Below are 22,422 nucleotides of genomic sequence, written 5' to 3' on the forward strand. Positions count from 1 at the left end.
AATTTGAAGGCCACAGTAATAATTTTCCCCACCTGATCCGTTGCTGTAATTCGCACAGCTGCATTGCTTTGTTTCCTTTAGTTGTAGCAAAAGATCCCTGAAAGGATGCTGTGTTAACTTTTGCAGGCGGTTCTTCTAATGGGAGAGTTTTGCGACTGCAAAACTAGTGGCACTGCATGCGGTTGGACTCTCCTCCATTACGAAAATCTTTCCTTGTCTTTTGGTTAGAATGGGTTTAAGAGGACAGTAATTCGATACTATGTTATGGTATTGGCCTGTTAAATTGTGTTATGGTCTTGACCTGCTAGTGCTTTAGTTCACTTATAAGATGTTAATGATTGGAAAAAGATTAGAACTTGTCTAAGAAAAGTTTGACATTACCACTGAACTCTTGAATTTGACATGTTTGATAAGACAAATTTAGATTTTTATACAGCTGAATACTGTTAAAAAAACACTACATCAATTCAAAGTGGGCATTCCCAACCCTAGTGATCTTCCACTCCTTTAATTAAATATTATAACCTTAGAAGTGCACATCACACAAAGTATTATTTGCTTGCTTACCATTAGCTAATTGACAGAATCTTGGCTCAGAGACACAGAGCACAGAAGTACTCTCTCCTCTAACCCTTTGATTACAGAGGTCAATAGTCAATGATGGGTTTCATTCCTCCCAACCCCAGCCACCTAAGACATGGACATGCATAGTTTGAATGCATTTCTAAAGATGGGTAAGTCTGGAAAATGGAAAAGTGTTCACCTAAGGCAGACACAATAAACTGTCATGTTGTAGAAGAACAGGCTTTATTATATATAATTAATAAAATGGGGGAATGTGGAGGCCCAAAAATATGAACCTATTTCCACATTGACCCAAGGTCAGAGAGTTGGAACTTACCTCTATCCCTACAAGATTATTGTATTTCTACCTCAAACAAAGGTCCCAACCAGATTTAAATCAGAGAGTTCTGCTCTCTCAAGGTTATTGTCAACAGGTGTGGCTAATAGCCAGATCTTGTATTTCAGAAACAGAGAAGTAGATATGTGCCTACCTCAAAAGTCTATGAATTCAACTAAGTTCTAGCTCCCTTAAGGAGAAAACTTGGATTCCACTCAGGGACTGGTTTGCCTACAGAATGTTTTGGTCTAGGGTGTGAGTATGACTTGTTTTGTTCTAGCAACAGAATGTAGCCCATGACCTTCCACTGGTCTGTTTATTTCTGTGTATCAAGTTAATGCAGTTTTTGTCTTACTCCTACCTTTTGTGGCCAAGGGTTATTTTTAAGCAATTGGAAATTAAATGCAGGTGAATTTCAGTTCTCACGGAAACTCCCTCCTGATGCTATTCTATGTTTCTCTGCTTTATTATTTTCAGTCATGTCTTCTTATTCTCTACTATGTTTTGAAATCCCCACACCCCTACCCTGGCAAGAGGTATTTTTGTTGAGACTGGCCCCCGACAATTAACATACAATGGAACAACCACAAGGGGGTGGGGGAGAAAATTCTCGTGTGTGCCACTACAAAACTGAATCTTGAGCACATTAGACTAAATTGCATGAACCAATCACAAAAGAACACATACTTGGTGACTCCACCTACACAAGAAACTGATAAAGCCAAGTTAGACAGAAGATAGAATGAAGAATATTGGAGTATGAGAGGGAGGGGGGACTCCAGAGTTGTTTAATAGAGAGGACGTCCACTGAGGAAGATGAAGAAGGTTCCAAAGAGGGATGGCGATGATGGTGATTCTTCGATTCAAATTGCTGAATGCCACTGAGCCATGCAGCTACATTGATTAATGTGTCCAATTTTGTGACGTTATATATTTTACTACAATAAAAATTTTAAAGTCAACTACAGCAAAATGTGGACCCACAACTGAAGCTCTCTATGCCAGAGAAGGAGGACACTAAGCCAGCCTTGGCTAGCTGCACAAACTATTTTGGGAACTCCACTAAAATACAAACTCTAGACCCCTCATCAAGATTCAGACTTAAGAATATCCTTATGTTCCTCAGGCCTGTCCAGTGTGCGGCCTGGTTTGAAGGCTGTTGCCCTGCAATTTCACCACTCAAAATTTACAGGCCAAAAATGAGTTGTTCATCTTTTGTTTACAATGACTTGGTCCTAAAAAGACTAATTTTATATAATGAAATTTAGATGAGAGGATATTGCTTAAACTATGCTAATGATATAACTCAACTCTTATGAACTTTGTGTTAAAATTTCTTGGCATCTGTGGAGTACTTCCTCAACTAGTACATTAAGTGTTTTCTTGTGTTGCCATGGCCAACACTAGCCTTCTAGGAATGCTTGATTCTGTACTCATGGACACGTCACAGTTTACGTTTCGAAAATCAACTTCCACCTGAGATAATCAATGTACTTTCAGTGAAAGCACTACCTAGTGATTGTACACCATCTGCATCCACAGACTCATTCATTATTAACAGCTCTGGGAATTTATATTATTGATCAGCATCTTTCTGGAGCCAGGAAAAAAATTTCAATTACATGCTAAATTAAAAGCCTGCAGATGTCTACAGGCAATTCTTGATAAGCGGTAACACATGGTAGAATGAAAACCATGGAGCTGGAAGCTGAGGGCCTAGTGTGCTGGACTGTGTGCTATCCAGAGTCCTTGTGTCCCCCTGCTCCATCCCCTCCTCCTTGGTTTAAGGAAAAATACAGCTGGCCTTCATCTTCACAGATTGCTCATCCATGGGTTCAATCAATAATGAATTAAAAGTAATTGGGGGAAAAAAACAAGTCCACACTGAATATGTAAAGACTATCTTCCTTGCCTAAACAAACACAATGTATAAGCTATATGTATAGAATTTACATTACATTAAGCATTATAATCAATATGGAGATTAAATATACGGGAGATCCAGGCATGGTGGCATACATCTGTACTTCCAACACTTGGTAGGTGAAAAATCAGAAATTCAACACAACTCTAAACAATATAGCAAGTTCAAGTCCAATTCAGGCTAAATGAGATATTGCTTAAAATAATAAAAATAAAATAAAATGTGCAGGAGGGTTGTATAGATTTACATGAAAATTTATATAAGTGACTTGAACATCGCAGAGTTTGGTATCCTTGGAGCACCCTAGAATCAAACCTCCAAAGGTACTCATTGTCTCAGCTTCATGAAAATGGCCACAGCTAAAAGGTTGTGCCTTCTTCCTCTTGGGTAACCTGAATGCAGTGACTAATGGACCCAGCTGCCCTGCGTCTCCATGGCTGCAGGTTCGTCTGAGTTTTCATCGCTAGGCTGAGGGTACATCACCATTCTGCTCCTCTCAACTAATTCTGCTTCCCTGGCTCCTAAAAGCAAGTCCTAATAAATCATCTGCTACAGAATCTCACTCTCAGAGTCTGTTGCCACGGAAACCAGAATCTCACTCTCAGAGTCTGTTGCCACGGAAACCAGACCTGCATCATTGCTGCTCTCAAGCTAGAGATGTGAATAGAAGAGTCATTTAACCATAACTCCGGCTATAATTGAAAAAAAAACTTACAAGGCTTGGAGCCAGCAGAAATTTCCAATGCTATGGCAAACCAGTGACCTGTGTGACAGAGACCTCTCCTTGCCCTTCACCTGCTAGGGCCAAATGTGTAGATTTTCAACCAGTCCCTTTGGATGGCAAGGAGGAGAAATTCTGTATCACTATAGGTTAAAGTCTGTAGGAATATAGAGTCTCTCACTGAATGGGCAATTGCCTGGGATGGGACTACCAGGTTAACCCCCAATAGCTTACCCAGGATCTCCCGACTATTAATACGTAGACATCCCAGGTTCCATCTAGGGAGAAAAGGAGAATCTGTGAGGAGCTGGGGAGTATCAGGGGTTGAGTATGATTAAAACACATCATATAAAACTCTCAAAGAATTGATAAATATACTAGACTTAAAAAAAGAAGTCCTAGGTCCCAGAAGTCCCTCAGTCCCAGATGAAGCTGAACGGTTTACCACCATTGTATGACCTTCCATGTTCCCTGGTCTTTTGGGCTTGCACAACTCATTAACCTGAGAACCTGGACTACCTGCCTTGAAAACATAAAAAAATCTAGGTTTCCCACCCCAAAGACTAGAGAAAATCAGCTAGCTACTTCCATTCCCTGCTCCCTCTTTTTAAGACTTCTCACGATTGTAGTTGTTGGTTTGCAAATATTTAATTGCTGTCTTCTGAGCTAGATTAGCTCACATGTCAAATGGAGCCTTGTGTCTTGTTTGTGGTTATGCCCTTAGTGCTTAGCAAAAGGCTGGCACATGAACAATGCTCAAAAGATGTTTGTTGACTAAGTAACTGAAAAGGAAAAAAGGAGAGGAACCTAAGGCCTGGTAGGCAAGCAAAGAATGAAGAGGGTAAAGGGCAAGTTAGTCCAGGAGAGGGAGGTAAGTATAGCGTGATGAGCATTGTGTATCTACAGACAACTTCATGCTATATTTCCATTCTTGTGTGTGTGCTACTGGGATTCTTAATTACCACTAAGCTTTTGGTTCATTCTGACAACACAGTAGAAAACATACTTGAAATTTTTACTTGTTCTTAGAATAAAATTAGGGGTCCAATTTTCAAATTTCAGGAAGACATTTGGATAGATGCACTAGGTCACCTGATAATGAGGTTTTATATCTTTGTTTGACGGAGATTTGATCAGATATTCCATTCATTCTGCATATTGAGACATATCTTGGCTCTATGGAAAGAGCGGTATCTATAATTTCTGGTATTTCTTTTTTCACTGTCTACTACTGAATAAGGCAAGTCCTTTTGTGTCCAGAAAAACACAGTGGAATTCTCTTCTTACACATTCCATGGCCATTATGGGAACGTTTCCAGTATAGTATAACTCTATACCTACTAAACAGCTGTTCCATCATGTCCTTAGACCGAAATGTGTGCTTAAAAAACGAAAGTCTCTTGTGTTCTGTGAATTTGCTTGTCGATGAGTGCCACCCAATTTCAACAGCATTCATGAAAAGAGTGCTCATATTGATGGCGCTCTCCTCTTAGCTTCTAGTATAACGATAATTAAATTTGGGATGTGAAAATGTACTCTCAGTATGAGACATTAGAATTGATTTCTGTCCTTTTTCTATTCTCGTAAATGACGTTTGTCCTTGACTAATCTAGAGTGCTTTAGAACCTAAACAGTGTTGTTTGTCAGGCTAGAGTCTGGTCTTTTATCTCAACAATCTCACAGCAACTATAAAATAGGCTTAAAATTTCATTGGTGTGCTCATCGCTGGAACTTATAGAGTACATGAACCAAATGGTATAAATAAGTCTGATAATAAATAAAAGCTTGCAATTGAAAAATTCCAAGCCTTTTTGTCCGTGGCTAGCTTCAGTGACAAACTGTGATGTCTGCCTTCTTCTGCTTCTGAGCCCCATGAGGACTCAGGCCCTGAAGGATTTTGCATGCCCCAAAAGCATAATCCATGGACCACTGGGGATCTGAGAGATGCTCTCAGGAGACCCAAGAGATAAGAAATTAATTTCCCAATAATAGTATGATATCATTTGGAGGGATTCATTTCTGTTGACAATATGAAATCATAATGAATAAAACTGCTTGTAACCAAGCACATATTGGGAAAATGGCACCAAAATGCTCTAGTGATCTTGTATACTTCACTAAAATGTAACTGTGGGGATTTCGCTGACTGCCCTTATTGAAGCAGCAAAAAAATTCATTTTGTCTTTGGTTTTTTAAGACAAGAGTCTTACTCTGTAACACAGGCTGGCCTCGATCTTAAAATCCTCCTGCTACCACCTCCCTGATGCTAGGTTTACAGGCAGGAACCACCAAGCTTGGTTTAAGAATATTTAATCTTGTTGCTGGGCATGGTGGTGCACGCCTTTAATCCCAGCACTTGGGAGGGAGCGGCAGGTTGATTTCTGAGTTTGAGGCCAGCCTGTGTCTAGTTCAAGGCCGGAAAGTCAGTCTATGAAACACTTCCCAGGATAGACATGGCTACACAGAGAAACTTTGTCTCAAAATTTCCATGTTCAGAATCTGAGTAAAAGGAAAAACAAACTAAAACAACAACAATAGTAACAACAAAGTCAGGCATGGTGTCCCACACATGTAATCCCAGCAGCACTGGGGAAGCAGGGACTTTCTTCTGGCCACACCTCCCTGAGGTGCACACGTGAGTGTGAGCACGCACACACTCACATGCACACAGGCAATACATTAATAGATAAATAAATCTTCTTTTTAAATAATTCTGAGAAGTGATACCTTTCCTGATATAAATCTGACCGTGTGGTTCTTAGGCCTTTGGAATGTAGAAGAATCTGCAACTTTGGGCTACAAAAGTCCTAGCATGCTCGAAACAGAGCTCACTGGACCGTTCTGGTGGTGACATGGAGAACAAGAATATTGAGAGAATCACAGTGAAGGCCCAGTTCATGAACAAAAAAGAACAAAGATCTATCAGGAAATGGGTTATGGTTCATTCATGTGAAACTTCACAAAGGATCTGATTTCTTTCCACCCATGGCCTGGGAATTTGAGTGACGCTGAACCTAGAGATAAACTAATTGATTAAGCAGAGGAAAGGCTGCTTTTCCATCAGAATATTTTACCAAACAGGCAAAGAAGCTAAGACACGAAGAATGCAAAGATCATTTGTGCCCCACTAGACTACAGGCTATAATTACATTTAAGGAGCTACCACTTGTTGACTGTTTTGTGTAATTTGAAAGAACAAAATCCACAACGACTGGAAACAGCTATTAAAACACATCTATTCCTTTAAATTTGTGTCTCTGTGAAGCCAAATTTTCTTCATAATTCAGCCAGCTCCACATATCGCGAAAGGTTGAATGCAGGAGAGTGAAACAATGCCGGTCTCCTCACTGCCTTTCCTTAAGTATAACTATACTTGACTAAAATGTGTCCTTTATTCTAGCATATAATAGGATGGTTACTGCTTCATTTAATTGAATTAATAAACAAAAAATTAATTTTAATTTCTAATATAAAATTATTGTAGATACATGTTACCCATGCAAACAAAGGAGTTTTTGGTATGGATTGTCAACCATTTTTAAGGAAATAAAGAAGAGCCCAGTGTAATAGTAGATGCTTGTGATCTCAGTGCCTCAGGAAACGGAGGCAGGAGGATTACAAGTTCAAGCCTAGCCTGGGCTAAGTAATGAGTTAAAAGTCAGTCTGGCTACATAGTGAGATTCTGTTTCAAAAAGAAAAGCAAAGAGTTTAAGCACTGGAAGCATGAAGGCCACTTCTTAAGATGATGAAATATTTATTTTATGTAGCCCAGTTTGAGTTCATGTTTTGTCACATACAAATAAAGTCAGAAAGAATGCAGGGGAAAAAAGAAAGGAGTTGAACTCTAGGATGAGGACTCTGTGAATATAGGTCTAATGAATGTGTAGCAGTATTCAGAATAAGAACAGCCTTCAGACATACAAGATACAAGAATAAAATGACAAATATGGAGGTCTTCTCCATCCCCTACCCCCCACTCAACAATCGGTAGAAACCGATGGGCATTCTAAATTCAAAATGGGATGTATTCAAAATACTGAAAAGAGATGATTCTGACTAACACAGGACTAAAATAGAAATTTGGTCCTGTGCAGAAAGTTTGATTTCAAGACATTATACCCTTGGATATACAACTGCTCATAAATATATTTAAAATGTTAAATATCATGAATTTTCAAGGAAATAAAAGTAAAACTACAGTGAGATACTATTTAGAAAGGGCAGCTACTATCAAAACAACAAGAAACCGCAAACATAGGTCAGATGTGAGCTAAAGAGAATTCTTCTGTTCTTTTTGCTTTACGTTAGTAAAACCTCCATTCCAGAAAGCAGAATGGGCAGCTTCTAAAAAAGTTAAAGATTCCACTACTGTATGATACAGTACCCTAACTGCTGGGCAAATACCCAAAGAAAATAAAATTAGTATGTCAAAAATACATTGAAGTCATCTGCACTCCTGTTTACTGTAGCACTCTGCACAGAAGTCCCAAAAGTGGAAACGGTTAAAGTCTTCATCGGCTGAGAGACAGACAAAGCAAACATGCATTTGTGGAAAACTACCCAGGCAGTGGGAAGTCCGACGCTGCAACAGCATGAGAGGAACTGAAGATCGTTGTATTGGGAAAAGAAGCCGTTCATCAAAGTATGACTGAGAAAGACTTGCGTTCGGGGCCACTTGATAAAGCTGATGACTCAGGAAATGGCTGGTGAATGAAAGCTTACTCCTGACCATGGAGGGAGAAAGCCTCTGCTTGCAGATTAGTCTCTCAGCTCCAAGGAACAGAAGTGTGACAGAGGACAGGAAGTAGGGGAAGAAGATAAGCTGATAATGGAGCACAGACAGATGACCCTGGAACTTAGGTGACAACTCTTGTCATTGCCTTCTGGTGTCTTTGTCATAGTCATACGGCTGCTAGGAACCTTTAGTACAAAAGTTTAGACCTCAAAGGAGACAGTCACAAAATCACAATAGAAATGCTTCTTAGCCATTCCAGTCACCCGATCAGACATCCTAAGGCCCAAGGGAAGAGTCACTGCTTTCCGCAAAAATAGCCATCAAGTCCCTGAATTGTAAATGTTATCATGCCCCACAGAGCAGGCATGTTACCTATGGTAAAGCTAGTGGGAAGTTAATAATATGCTGCTCGGACATGTGATCTCCGAAATTAGTGAACTGTAAATCACCCAGAGCAAACCAAGCTAGAGGCCTTGATTGGGCACTTTCTTGGTAACAGAAAGACAAATATGGCATAAGTTGACAGTAGAAGAGAGGTTAGCAGAGGCTGAGGGGAGTAAGAAGGAAGGAAGCAAGGATAGGAATGAAATGTTCAAAGGGTACTAAGTCATAGATGGGAACAAGAAGTTCTGGAATGCTCCTGCACAGTAGAACAAATATTAATAACAACTATGTCCTGGACATCCCAAATAGCTGGAAGATGCTCCTACCTCCTCCTCTACCCATCAACCAGCATTGGCTGTACCCATCTCACAATGCTACCACAAGAGCCAAGAGAGAAAGAAAGCAACTTGTTGAAAAACAAGCAGGGGCTGGTCTGGGTATGCATGGAGTGTGGAAAACAGAAGGGGGTAATGGGAGTGATGAACAAGAGAGTAGCCAGAAAGCCTGAAGCTGAGATAGAAGGTCCAAGAAAATGAACCTTAATCCCCCATCATCACCGGGACAAGCTTCATGGTGCCACTGGAAGGGGACTGTGGAACTCAGCACAGAGTCCTTGGGGCACACACAAGCTGGGTCTTCCACATCCCTTCAGATCCTGAGAGACATATAGCCCTGTAGATGCAAAGTTTAAGCCTTAATTCATTAGAGACAAGATTGTGACTTGCAGAGAGTGAAGTGGGTTCTAGCAGAAAATGTGTCAATAGCAGAAATCTTTGTTATCTGAAAGAACACATTGACTTAACTTGCATTACTGAGACCAGTAATCCTGTCTGTTGGGACTGATACAGATGACAATCCAAAGACAGGAGAAACCATACCCTAAAAAATAGCTTCAGGAGAATGTTTGAAACTCTTGAGGAGGAAATGAGAAGTTCCCTCAATGAAATGGAAGAAAAGACAAACAAAAAATTGGAAGACATCAGCAAATCCCTTAAAGAAAACAAAGAAAAAACAATCAAACATATGAAAGAAACTATTCAAGACTTGAAAACTGAAATAGACAATAAAGAAAACACAAGCCTAGGGAATTATAGAAACAGAAATCATGAGAAAACAATCAGGAACCACAAATGCAAGCATGAACAGCAGAATACAAGAGATGGAAGAGAGAATATCAAGTGCTGAAGATACAATAGAGGAAAGAGACTCGTCAGTCAAAGAAAACATTAAATCTAACAAAAGTTTAACCAAAAATATCCAGGAAATATGGCCATGAAAAGGCCAAACCTAAGAATAATAGGTATAGAAGGAGAAGTTTAAATCAAAAGAACAGAAAATATATTTAATACAATATAGAAGAAAACTTTCCCAACCTAAAGAAAGATATGCCTATGACAATACAAGAAGCTTACAGAACACTAAATAGACTGGATTAAAAAAAAAAGTCCCCTCTCCACATAATAATCAAAACACTAAACATACAAAGTAAAGAAAAGATATTAAGAGCTGCAAAGGAAAAAGGCCAAGTAACATATAAAGGTAGACCTATCAGAATTACACCTGACTTCTCAGTTGAGACAATGAAAGCCAGAAGGTCATGGTCAAGTATTATGCAGACATTAAGACCATGGATGCTAGCCCAGACTACTATACCCAGCAAAACTTTCAATCACCATAGAAGGACAAAACAAGAAAGTCTATGACAAAACCAGATTTAATTAATACCTAGCCACAAACCCAGCCCTACACAAAATACTAGAAGAAAAACTCCAACCCAAGGAAGTTGGCTACACCTACAAAAATACAGACAATTGATGGCCTCATAGCAGCAAATCCCAAAGAAGGTGAAAATGCATAAATTAACATCACCAACAATGAAAACTAAATTAAGAGGAGATAGCAATCACTGGTCATTAATATCCCTTAGTATAAATGGACTCAACTAACCTATAAAAAGGCACAGGCTAACAGATTGAGTATGAAAGCAGAATCCATCCTTCTCCTGAATAAAAGAAACACATCCCAACCTCAAAGACAGACATCATCTCAGAGTAAAGGATTGGGAAAAAATATTCCAATCAAAGAGACCTAAGAAACAATCAGGTATAGCTATACTAATATCTAACAAAATAGATTTCAAACTAAAATCAATCAAAAGAGACAAAGAAGCAAAAAAAAGAAGAAGAAAAAAGAAAAAGAGACTAAGAAAAACACTTCATATTAGTCATAGGAAAAAAATCCATCAAGAGGAAATCTCAGTACTGAATATCTATGCCCCAAATACAAGGGTACCCTCATATGTAAAAGAAACACTTCTAAAGCTTAAATCATACATTAAACCCCACACATTAATAATGGGAGACTTCAACACTACCCTCTCACCAATGGACAGGTCAGTCAGACAAAAAATGAACAGAAAAATAAGAGAACTAACAGATGTTATGACTCAACTAGATTTAACAAACATCTATAGAACATTCCATCCAAACAGAAAAGAATATGCCTTCTTCTCAGCACCTCATTGAACCTTCTCAAATATTGACCACATACTCAGTAACAAAACAAACCTCAACAAATACCAAAAAATTAAAATAACCCAATGTATCTTATCAGATCATCATGGTTTAAAACTAGAAGTCAACACAAATACTAATTACAGAAAGCCCACAAACACATGGAAATTAAACAATGCTCACCTGAATCATCAATGGGTCAAGAAGGAAATAAATGGAGAAATTAAAGACTTTTTAAAATTCAATGAAAATGATGACACTGAGAGAAACAATTAATAAATGGGACCTCCTGAATCTGAAAAGCTTCTGTAAAGCAAAAGACATGGTCAACAAGACAAAAAATGACAACCTACAGAGTGGGAAACGATCTTCACTAACCCCACATCAGACAGAGGTCTGATCTCCAAAATATACAAAGAACTCAAGAAATTGGTCATCAAAAGAACAACTAATCCAATTTAAAAAATGGAGTACAGACCTAAACAGAGAACTCTCAACAGAGGAATCTAAATTCCCTGAAAGATGCTTAAGGAAATGTTCAACATCTTTAGTCATTAGAGAAATGCAAATAAAAAAAAACTCTGAGATTCCATCTAACACCTGTAAGAATGGCCAAGATCAAAAAACACTGATGACAACTTATGCTGGAGAGGTTGTGGGTAAAGGGAACACACTCCTGCATTGCTGGTGAAAATGCAAGCTGGTACAGCCCCTTTGAATGTCAGTGTGGTGATTTCTCAGAAAATTAGGAAACAACCTTTCTCAAGACCCAGTAATACTATTTTTGGGTATATATCCAAAGGATGCTCAATCATACCACAAGAACACGTGCTCAACTATGTTCGTAGCAGCATGTTGTCATAGCCAGAATCTAGAAACAATCTAAATGCCCCTCGACCAAAAAAATGGATAAGGAAAATGTAGTACATTTACACAATGGAGTACTACACAGCAGAAAAAAATAACAACATCTTTAATTTTGCAGGAAAACGGGTGAAGATAGAAAACATCATATTGAGTGAGGTAACACAGACACAGAAAGACAATTATCACATATACTCACTCGTCGGTGGTTTTTAAACACAAAGCAAAGAAAACCAGCCTACAAATCACAATCCCAGAGAACTTAGAAAACAATGAGGACCCTAAGAGAGACATACATGGATCTAATCTACAGGGGAAGTAGAAAAAGACAAGATCTCCTAAGTAAATAGGAAGCATGGCGATTTTCAGGGAAGGCTGAAGGGGAGGGGAGAAAAAGGGAGGGGAACAGAGAAAAATGTAGAGCTCCATAAAAATCAATTCAAAAAGATAGCAAATACCAAGTTTCAATCTGAGATATTTCAACTGCCTTTTGCCCTTTCCTGGTCAGTTAGCCATGGTTCCTGCCATTTAGGCAAGAGTATCTGCTCTGTTACAAAATCAAAATCAATATGATTACTTCATTTTCTCTGAGAAACTGAAGGGTGTACTCAGATACAGGTGTTTACAATGCTAGTCCTCTTGAAGATGCAAAGAGACTCCTTCATTGTTCAAGAAACTGACTTAAGGGAGATCGATATCAATATCACTCCTAAATATGAACTGGAAGATCTTCTCTTCCTCAGGATACTAAGCATTCAGCAGCCTCTAAATAAGTGTTCCTGTGCATAAGCTGCGGTAATTAAACTCGCAATAGGAAGTAGTCTTTCCTTTTCTTAGGGTTTCTCTGTATTTGAAATAATATTGTGAAACAAAAACCCACCACCGCTTTGACATCCATTAGAGAAGGGTAGATACTTTTCTAACTAACTGAGAGGGACTGATAGCTCAGTCAGTGCGCACTGCAGGCTGTAAAGATGCTCTCTCACCAGGTTTGTCTGTGTGTGTGCTGTGCCATAGACCAGACCCTTTACCCCAGTTTAAAATATCTTTAGCCTAAATATCATTGACATGTCAAGAATTTTTTGAAAATACCACACTCCTTCATATATGAGGTTCATACTGTTGGTTTGTCAATACCAAACATCAGGTTAAAAATACTTAATTTTTATTTGCTCATTTCTTATTCATCAAAAGTTGATTGCCTTCACATTCCCTGCAAAATATAAAATGTGTAAGTATGCCTTGTTATTTAAATTGTTCTACAAGAGGAAAATGGCGCAGTGGTATGGTTCATTCATCAGAGAAATAATCTTCTATAAAAAAGAATATATAACAATTGTAAATATTTATTCGAAAAATCATTGGGGTTCCCAATTTCACAAAACAAACACAGAGGAATAAACTGTCACATAGATCTTGATAAAACAGTGATTATATTCTTTAGTACCCTGTGCCCATAATCTACATAAGGCTTCCAATCTAAAATTTACCAAAGAAACTCCTACTTATACCATAGATCAACTGAAATTGAGAGGTATCTACAGAATATTCCATTCAATAGATAAGGAATACACATTCTTCTCAGAACATAAAGAACCTTAAAAGCAGTCATGTTATAAGCCACAAATTAAACCTTAGGAAACACAAAATACCTTGAAATAAACCTACAGTGGAATAAAACTTTAAATCCACAACAGAAGATATTTAAAAACCATGATCACAGTCTGACATTCCCAAGACTAACAATAAAGTTTACTTTGAATCAGAGGGTGAAGCTAGTTACTAGTTGGCCAAAATTAGCCATAAAGGACTGAGGACATATCGACAGACACAGGAAGTAGTAGGGAAGGGCTTAGAAAGGGTTTTTTTTGGAGGGAAGAAAGAGAGAGAAGGTCACTGGTTCCTTCTCCACCAGACTCTGTAATTAATCAGGTTCTTACTCTAATATCTGACTCTCAAGTTTTTATTAATAAAAGAATAATTAGATAAACACTTCATTTGATGCCCGAGGTGCGGCATGAGATCACGAGGCAGCAGCTCCCACTGACTTTGCAGCTGCCAGAGGTGCCACCAAAGCTGACTTTCCCTCCCTCTTCTAAGGCCCTCTGCATAAGTCTGGGGTTTTCCCATTGCAATCTCTCTACTGCATCCTCCAGCTGCCGCCTGGCCCTGGCACCAAATGCCACAAGCAACTGACCCCATACCTGAGTTATCTGCCCACCACCAGCCAGCTCTGTCATTCAGACAGTCCCGTGCCCTCACTTCACATCACTTGGGCTTTTCCTCTCGTGCCGTCATGCCCACTTTTCAGGTGGCTCCCTCTTCCCGTGAGTTACAGGCTTCCCCTAGACCCACTCCTCAGGCTGCTGTCACACCAGCTCAGACACCTCAACATCAGCTCGGGGTTTTGCTGCTGCTGCCATCCTTACACACTTTCAGCCCCCAGCCACACACAAGCTGCTGCAGCTTCCTTCAGCCTGGCCGTGCACCACAGAGTTCTCTGCCCAGCCTTGCGGCACAGTAACAGCCAGCATCACAATTTGCTGTCCTCATCAGCAGATGTAGTGAAACAACCAGGAATTCTTAAAGGGGAGAATTAGTTTTTTTTTTTTCTTTTTCTTTTCTTTTTTTTTTTTTTTAAATGTTTCCCCCAATTTAAGATAGGAGAACAACATTATGATGCAGGGGGTTAGGTCTCTATATTATTCCACAATGGATGGTTTGAAAATGAAGAAATTAAATGAAGAGACAAGCAGCTTAGCTGGCATTGACATAATGTTGATTATAATTATTATCAGTTTGGTAATTCATGTTTCAGCCTTTGGTTTGACATTGGTGCCAAATACAAAAAACTGACTGATCAGATATGATTCTTAGAAAAATCTAGTAATGAAACTAAGAAAAATATTCACACAGAGACAGAGGAGTTTGGAGCAGAACCTATTGTACCATAGCATTTTGAAACTGGAGAGGAGCAGCCCAAGGTTATTTAAAAAACAACTTTAATTTATCCAATTATCATTCAAGAATGACCACCATAGGATACGCATATCCAAGGCTATGCAGAAATTAACTGGGATCCCGAAGAAATGCTAGATTTGAAGAGATTTAAGAAAGCAGTAACTTCGTATGGTATGCATTCACCTTTTTTGAAACAGGTGCTAAATTCATGAGCAGCTTGGAACAGAATTATTCCACAAGACTGGAAAGATTTAGTTACAGCAGTATTGGAAGTTGTTTCTGAAATACAATGGAAAACACTGTGAGAGAGGAAGTGAGGGTCATAGAATAATGAGGTAGGACTAGAAGTATGGAAATTTCCCAAAATCAGCTTCTCAGTGAAGGCCAGCATGCTGATTTGCAAAGACAGTTTAGATTTGACAACCACACCTTGGCCCTACACCGTACAGCAACTTTGAATGCTTAGGATAGGGTGGATGAATCAGGAAAGAGGACTGAGTCATTTACTAAATTATACAAGCCCCAAAAGAAGCCGTCACAGATTTTTTTTTACAAATATTGACTTCAGCTGTAAATAAAATGATATCAAATCAAAAAGTCAGAAAAATATTAATTGATTGGCTTTTTAAAATGCTAATTCATGGTGCAAAAGGGTTATTAGGTCCTTAAAGACAAGATCAGCACCAAGAGAAAATGGATTTTAAACACAGCTGATATTGGGTCCCACACTTCTAATGATACTTGGATAAGAGAAGTTATTTCTAAACATTTTAAGAAAAATCAAAAGGTTAGATATATTAATTTGTGGTAAACTAGATCATCTGAAGAGGGATTGTAGGCAAGGTGTTCCTAGAAACTCCAAACAGAAAGTCCCAGCCTGGAACATGCAGAAGGTGTGGCAATACAAGTTAGGATAAAAAGTAAATTAGGTACCAAATTTGGATTTATGAAAATAGGATAGATAATGGAATATTTTCTCTGAATTTGACAAATATAAATGGACTGGTGTCAGGTGCCACTTTTGGGGTGACTTCTGCAGCCATTCCAACTATGGCAGGTTTGCATGTTCCAGGATAGGGGGGTGAGGATTAGAAATGTTAGGTAGGAGGAACAGAAATAAGAAAGAAACACAGAGACGTAGGCTAGTATCAGGAGGGCCACTCAGGACCTCCTACATACTGAGTTCACCCATAATTTTCCATACACTTTTATACAAAAGGAGGAAGAAGGCAAAAAGACTGCTTTAACATGATGCAAAGGACAACTAGAAGCTGCTTGTCATAATACTTGAGACATTAAGTCATTATTTCTTGAGAAAACCATTCTGTTGTTTAGGCAGTGAACCTACCCTAGACCAAGAATCCTGAAGGCAGCCACTCCCTAGGTCAAACCTCCTATTTCAAAAGAGAGAAGTATGCTTGAATTTTCTGACCTTTGGTCAGGGTGGAGCGGATTTACCCCTATCTTAATGTCCAAACACCAAGTAACCACACCCTAGGTGAGGGTGTATAGTCACAGTTGTCAACAACTTTGAGCAAGCTCAAACTCTGATCTTCAGACAAGGTGGAAGAAGCTCACATTTGGGGGCCTCCACAGACTGGACATTGTGAGTGTAATTCTTCTGGTAATTTCTCTTATTGCTTATAGTTTTACCATGTTGGAGTTAAAACCTTCCCTTTTATTTGTACAAAAAGGGAAGAATGTTGAGGGATATTTTGATCACACTCTGGCATTCTCAAGACTGACAATAAAGTTTATTTAGAGTCAGAGGGTAGAGCTAACTACTAGTGGACCAAAATTAGCCATAGAAATTTTGGAGAACAGAGAGACACAGGCAGTCCTAGTGAGAGGCTTTGAAAGACACTTGGTCTTTTTGAATCAAGAAAGGAGAGAGAGAGGAGGTCACTGGTTGCTTCTCCACTTCTCTGGTCAACCAGGGTCTTACCCCAAAATCTGACTCCTCAGTTTTTATTGATGAAAGAATAATTAGATAAATTTTCAATATTTGGAGACTAAACAGTGAACTTCTATATGAATAATGATAAACCAGAGAGGGAAATTTTAAACTTATAGAATCACATAAAAATAGTACATAACTTGTAAGGACCTCAGGGCATAAGACAAGGTAGGATTTTTGCTTTTTGTTTTGAGACAGGGTCTCCCTGTATAGTCTTGGGGTCCTGGAATTTATTATATAGATCTGTCTGGCCTGGGACTCAAAGAAACCTACCTTCCTCTGCCTGGGATTAAAAGTGTGTGCCACCACATCTACCTGTGGCACACACTTTTAATCCCAGGCAGATTCTCCCAGAGGAGAATTTGTATCAGAGAATGTTCAAGTTAAAAAGTCATGATGTCTTTTAATAACAGCACTCAGGAGGCAGAAGTCAAGTCAATCTCTGGGAAATCAAGGATCATCTGGTGTACATAGCAAGTTTTAGGCTAGCCTGGACTATATATAGTGAGACTCTAAATATTGTTTTTGTAATTTTTATTTTCTTTATATGCGTATGGGTATTCTGCCTGCATTTATGACTTTACACTACATGTGTGCCTGATGCTTGCAGAGATCAGAAGAGAGTGTCAGCTGGAAGTGGAGCTACAGGTGGCTGTGAGGCACCTTGTGGGTGCTGGGAACTGTACCTGGGTCCTCTTGAAGAGCAGCAAGATCTCTTAAATGCTCAACTATCTCTTTAGACGTCGTGGACCAGCCTCGACAAAAATACCTCTTGCCAGGGTAGGGACAGTGGGATTTAGAAATATAATAAAGAATATGAAGGCACGAAAATAATAAGACAGAAAAACATAGAATAATATTGGGAGGGAGTTCCAGTGAATATTGAAATTGCCTGTGTGGTGCTGGAGAATTGTCTGTAATCTGTCAATCATGTTTTAGATAAACGCTGATTGGCTAGGCAGTAAGTATAGGTGGGAAAACCAGACAGGAAGTAGAAATGATGCAATGAGAAAGAGAATTCTGGGAAGGAAGAAGTTGATTCCTCCCACTCCTGCCCAGATCATCAAAGCAGCAGGATGTGATCTGCCCCACTGAAAAAGGTACTAAGCTACATGGCTAACATAGATCAGAATAATGGGTTAATAAAAGTTACAAGAGCTAATAAGTAGCCTGACCTAATGGGCCAATCAGCTTTATAACTTATAGAGATCATGTGATTTTCTTTGGGGCTTGCTGGCTGTGGGGAGCTGGGCTAGACAGAAACTCCAACAAGCCAGCCCTTCATGTTACACCTGTGTTTAATTTTTAATTGTTTAAAATACCTGAGCTCCCAAAGTTCTGATGAGGAGCGGATGGAGAGAGATCATGAGAAAGAAAGTCAGAACCATGAGGGATGCGTTCACCCACTGAGACGGCAGGACAGAACTAATGGGAGACCACCAAGTCCACTTGGAATGGGACTGATGGAACATGCGACCAAATTGGACTCTCTGAGGGTGGCTGATGGTGGAGGCTGACCGAGGAGCCAAGGACAATGGCGATGGGCTTGGTCTCTACGACATGGACGGGCTCTGTGTGAGCCTTGTCAGTTTGGTTGCTCACCTTCCTGGACCTGGGGGGAGTTGGGAGGACCTTGGACTCAACATAGTGTAGAGAACCCTGATGGCTGTTTGGCCTCAAGAGGGAGGGAGTGGGGGTGTGGGTGGAGGGGAGGGGAGGGAAGGGGGAGGAGGAGCGGAGGAGATGGCAATTTTTAATAAAAAATAAATAAAGTGGGAAAAAAAAGAAGTTAGAAAAAAATAAAATAAAATAAAATACCTCTGAACCCAAGAGGTAGGAGTAAGACAAAAAAACTGCACTACCATGATACAAGGAAATGAACATACCAATTGAAGATCATGGGCTATATCCATAGTTAAACATTCTGTTGCTAGAACAAAACAAGTCACTCTCACACCCTAGACCAAAACATTCTGTAGGCAAACAATTCCCTGGGTGGAATCCAAAGTTATTTCCTTAAGGGAACTAGAACTTAGTGGGATCCTTAGACTTTTGCTTGAAGTAGAAACATATCTACTTCTCTATTTCTGAAATACAAGATCTGGCTATTAGCCACACCTATTGACAATAACCTTGAGAGAGAAGAACTCTGATCTAAATCTAGGTGGGACCTTTGTTTGAGGTAGAAACGCAATAACCTTAAAGGAATAGAGGTAAGTTCCAACTCTGTGACCTTTGGTCAACGTGGAAATAAGCTCACATTTTTGGGCCTCCGCATCCAGACCCAAGACCCTTTCCTAAGCAAAAAAGAGTTGAGAGGCTCTCAGGTAAATAAACTAAATACAGCAGCTGCAAGAAATAATAAAAGTGGAAAGAAGTTAATAAAATTGAAAATAAAAGAATAAGGGGGCTGGAGAGACAGCTCAGTGGTTAAGAGCACTGACTGCTCTTCTAGAGGTCCTGAGTTCAATTCCCAGCACCCACATGGCAGCTCACAACTGTCTGAAGATCCAGTTGCAGGAGATCTGACACCTTCACACCAATGCACACAAAATAAAAGTTAAATAAACCATAAAAAATATTTTTAAATATTTTTAAAAGAATAATACATATAATCAATTAGTCAAGGAATGCTTTCTTTGAACAGATTAACAAAATTGACAAACTCTTATCCAAATAAAGATACTACCCAAATAAAGATAAAAAAAACACAAACCAATAGATTGAACATGAAAAGAGAGTTATTACATTAGAGTCCAATGAAATCTAGAGAATTATTATAGAATACTGTGAAAGTTTATATTCCAAGTCATAGAAAATCTAGAAAAATAAATAAATGTCTAAACTCACAAAATCCACCAAAATTAAATCCAGAAGATACAAACTACTGAAATAGATCCCTAACGAGCAATACTATTAAAGCAATAAATAAAAGTTCTCCATAAAATTAAGTCTAGGACTGGAACAGATCTACTTCTGAATTCTATCAATTTTCTGTTTTCAGCAAAGGTTGATCATAATGCACACACAAACACCCAGACTCTCTACTCTGGGTCAGGGACATAGGAGAATAAATAACAAGATTGCAGCTGTGCATTGACTTGGGTTATGAAAGCTAAATACATGAAAATCCAAAGCAGGTAGGTTGATTATTATATTGTTCTCTTAAGAGCCTGTTAAACAAACAGGCTGATTACACAGTAAGACAGCTGTCTTGAGTCTTAAGACCCCAAGGAATGTCATTACCTTGGCTGTGGAATCCTGCAAAAATTTCAGTCTCTAAGAATTGAAGAGCCACTTTCTTCTCCTTTGAATTTTTATTGAAAATAAAGTTTTTTCATACACTATATTCTGATCACTGTTTCTCCTCCCTTATCACCTCCCAGATCTTCCCTATCCCGCTACCTTTCCAACTCTATGCTTTCTTTCTCTCTTAAGAAAGTTAAACAAACAAGGATTAAAGCAAATTGAACAAGAAGAGAGAAAAAAAGAAACTGAGAAAGAACACAAAAAACACATATCTATACAGACACACACACAAAATTCATAAAAACTCAAAGTTGGAAGCCAGAATATATAAGCAAAAGACCACTAAGGCCAAAAAAATTCTCCAACAATACCCTTGAGTTTGTTTTGTATTGGCCATCTACTCTTGGGCATGAGGCCTGCTGATTTGTGGTTTGTATGACTAGTGAGACTTCCTTGGAGAAATGAATTTCTCCTTTCCTAGTGGTGGTTGTTAATTGGAGATAGCTTTTTGGATAGAGATTGGAGCTCATTTCTATTTCCCCATCTCAGCACTGGGACCCCATTTGGTTTGGATCTGTGCACTGTGAATGCTGCGAGAGTCTCTGTGAGCTGATAAGTGCTTCAGTCATGCTGTGTCTGGAAGATACTCTGTCCTTGGTATCACCCATCCCCTACGGCCTCTATAATCTCTACATTGCCACTTCTGCATAATCCCGAGCCCTGAGGAAAGGGATTTGATGGAGACATCCTGCTTAGGATTCAATGTTTCAAGATCTCTCACCTAAAACCATTTTCATAATATTGCATTGCTACAATACATGACAAACCTATAGCAAATAAAAACAAGAAAAACTGGAAATTAAATGTCCCTAAAATCTGGAACTATACAAGGTGTTCACTTCCCTGGACTTATTTAATATAATTCTTGCAGTCTTAACTATAATAGTAAGATGGGAAGGGGTTACAAACAGTGAAGGAAAAAGTAAATTATCTCTACTTATAGATGATAAAATTTTATATTTATAGATTTTATCAGAAATATTTTGACCTTATAAACACTTTAAGTTTTAGCACAAATAATAAAACTCTAGGAACAGATATTGTGATTCAACTGAAGATCAGAAAAACAAACCAACCAGCCACTAGAGAGAGCTCACCTCTACCAAGGCTCAGACAAACAAAGGGGCGAGAGATCCTGCAATGCTCTCCAGCAACCTCAGTCTCCACCCTCCACTGAGTTCCTGTCTCTTCCCCTTTATATTCCTCTCTCCGCCCAGCCATATCACTCCTGTCTCCACCTCTCTAGTGCTGGGATTAAAGGCATGTGATCCCAAGTGCTGGGATCACCTTTGTGTGAGCTCTGTTTCTCTTTTAGACAGAGCCAATCTTGTGTAGCCCAGGGTGGCCTTGAACTCACAGAGATCTGTCTACCTCTGTCTCCCAGTACTGGGATTAAAGGTGCGTGTCACCATCCCTGGCGTGTGTGGCTGACTAGTATTAGATAGGCTGCTTTGCTCTCTGATCTTCAGGCAAGCTTTATTTGTTGAAACACAAATAATATACCACTACATTCAGTAAATATACAGGCTACAAAATCTTCATACAGAAATCATTTGTTTCCTGTATACTACTAAGGAACTTGTTGAGAAAGAATTAGGAAAAACATTCCATTTGCAACAACCTCAAGAATTCTTGGGAATAATCTCAGACAAGGAGGTAAAGACCTCTCTACAAGGAAATTTTAAAGAAACCAAAGAAAGAACTAGACAATGGAAACATTTCCATTATTCTCTTGGAAGAATTAATATTGTGAATATGGTTATGTTGCCAAAAATAATCTATAGATTCAATAAGACACCATGAAAATTCCAATAACATTCTTCACAGAAAAAATACTAAAATTCATATGGAAAAACAGAAGGGCACAGGTAGTCATGGTTACTCTGGGCAGAAAGAACACTGCTGTAGGTATCACAATACTTAACCTTAAATTATACTCCGGAGCCGTGCTGACCAAGACAGTGCCGCCGACACAGAGACAAGCCCGCAGACCAATGAAACAGAAGAGAGCACCCAGAGAGAACCCCACACAGCTAAGGTTATCCAATGTTTTTACCCGGGTGTCAAAAAATGCACAGGATTAAAAACAACAGCCTCCCGAACAAATGTTCCTGGAAAAAGTAGATCCCACATCAGGAGAATGGACGTGGACC

The sequence above is a fragment of the Arvicola amphibius genome, chromosome 8 (assembly GCF_903992535.2).
Source record: "Arvicola amphibius chromosome 8, mArvAmp1.2, whole genome shotgun sequence".
Classification (NCBI taxonomy): Eukaryota; Metazoa; Chordata; class Mammalia; order Rodentia; family Cricetidae; genus Arvicola; species Arvicola amphibius.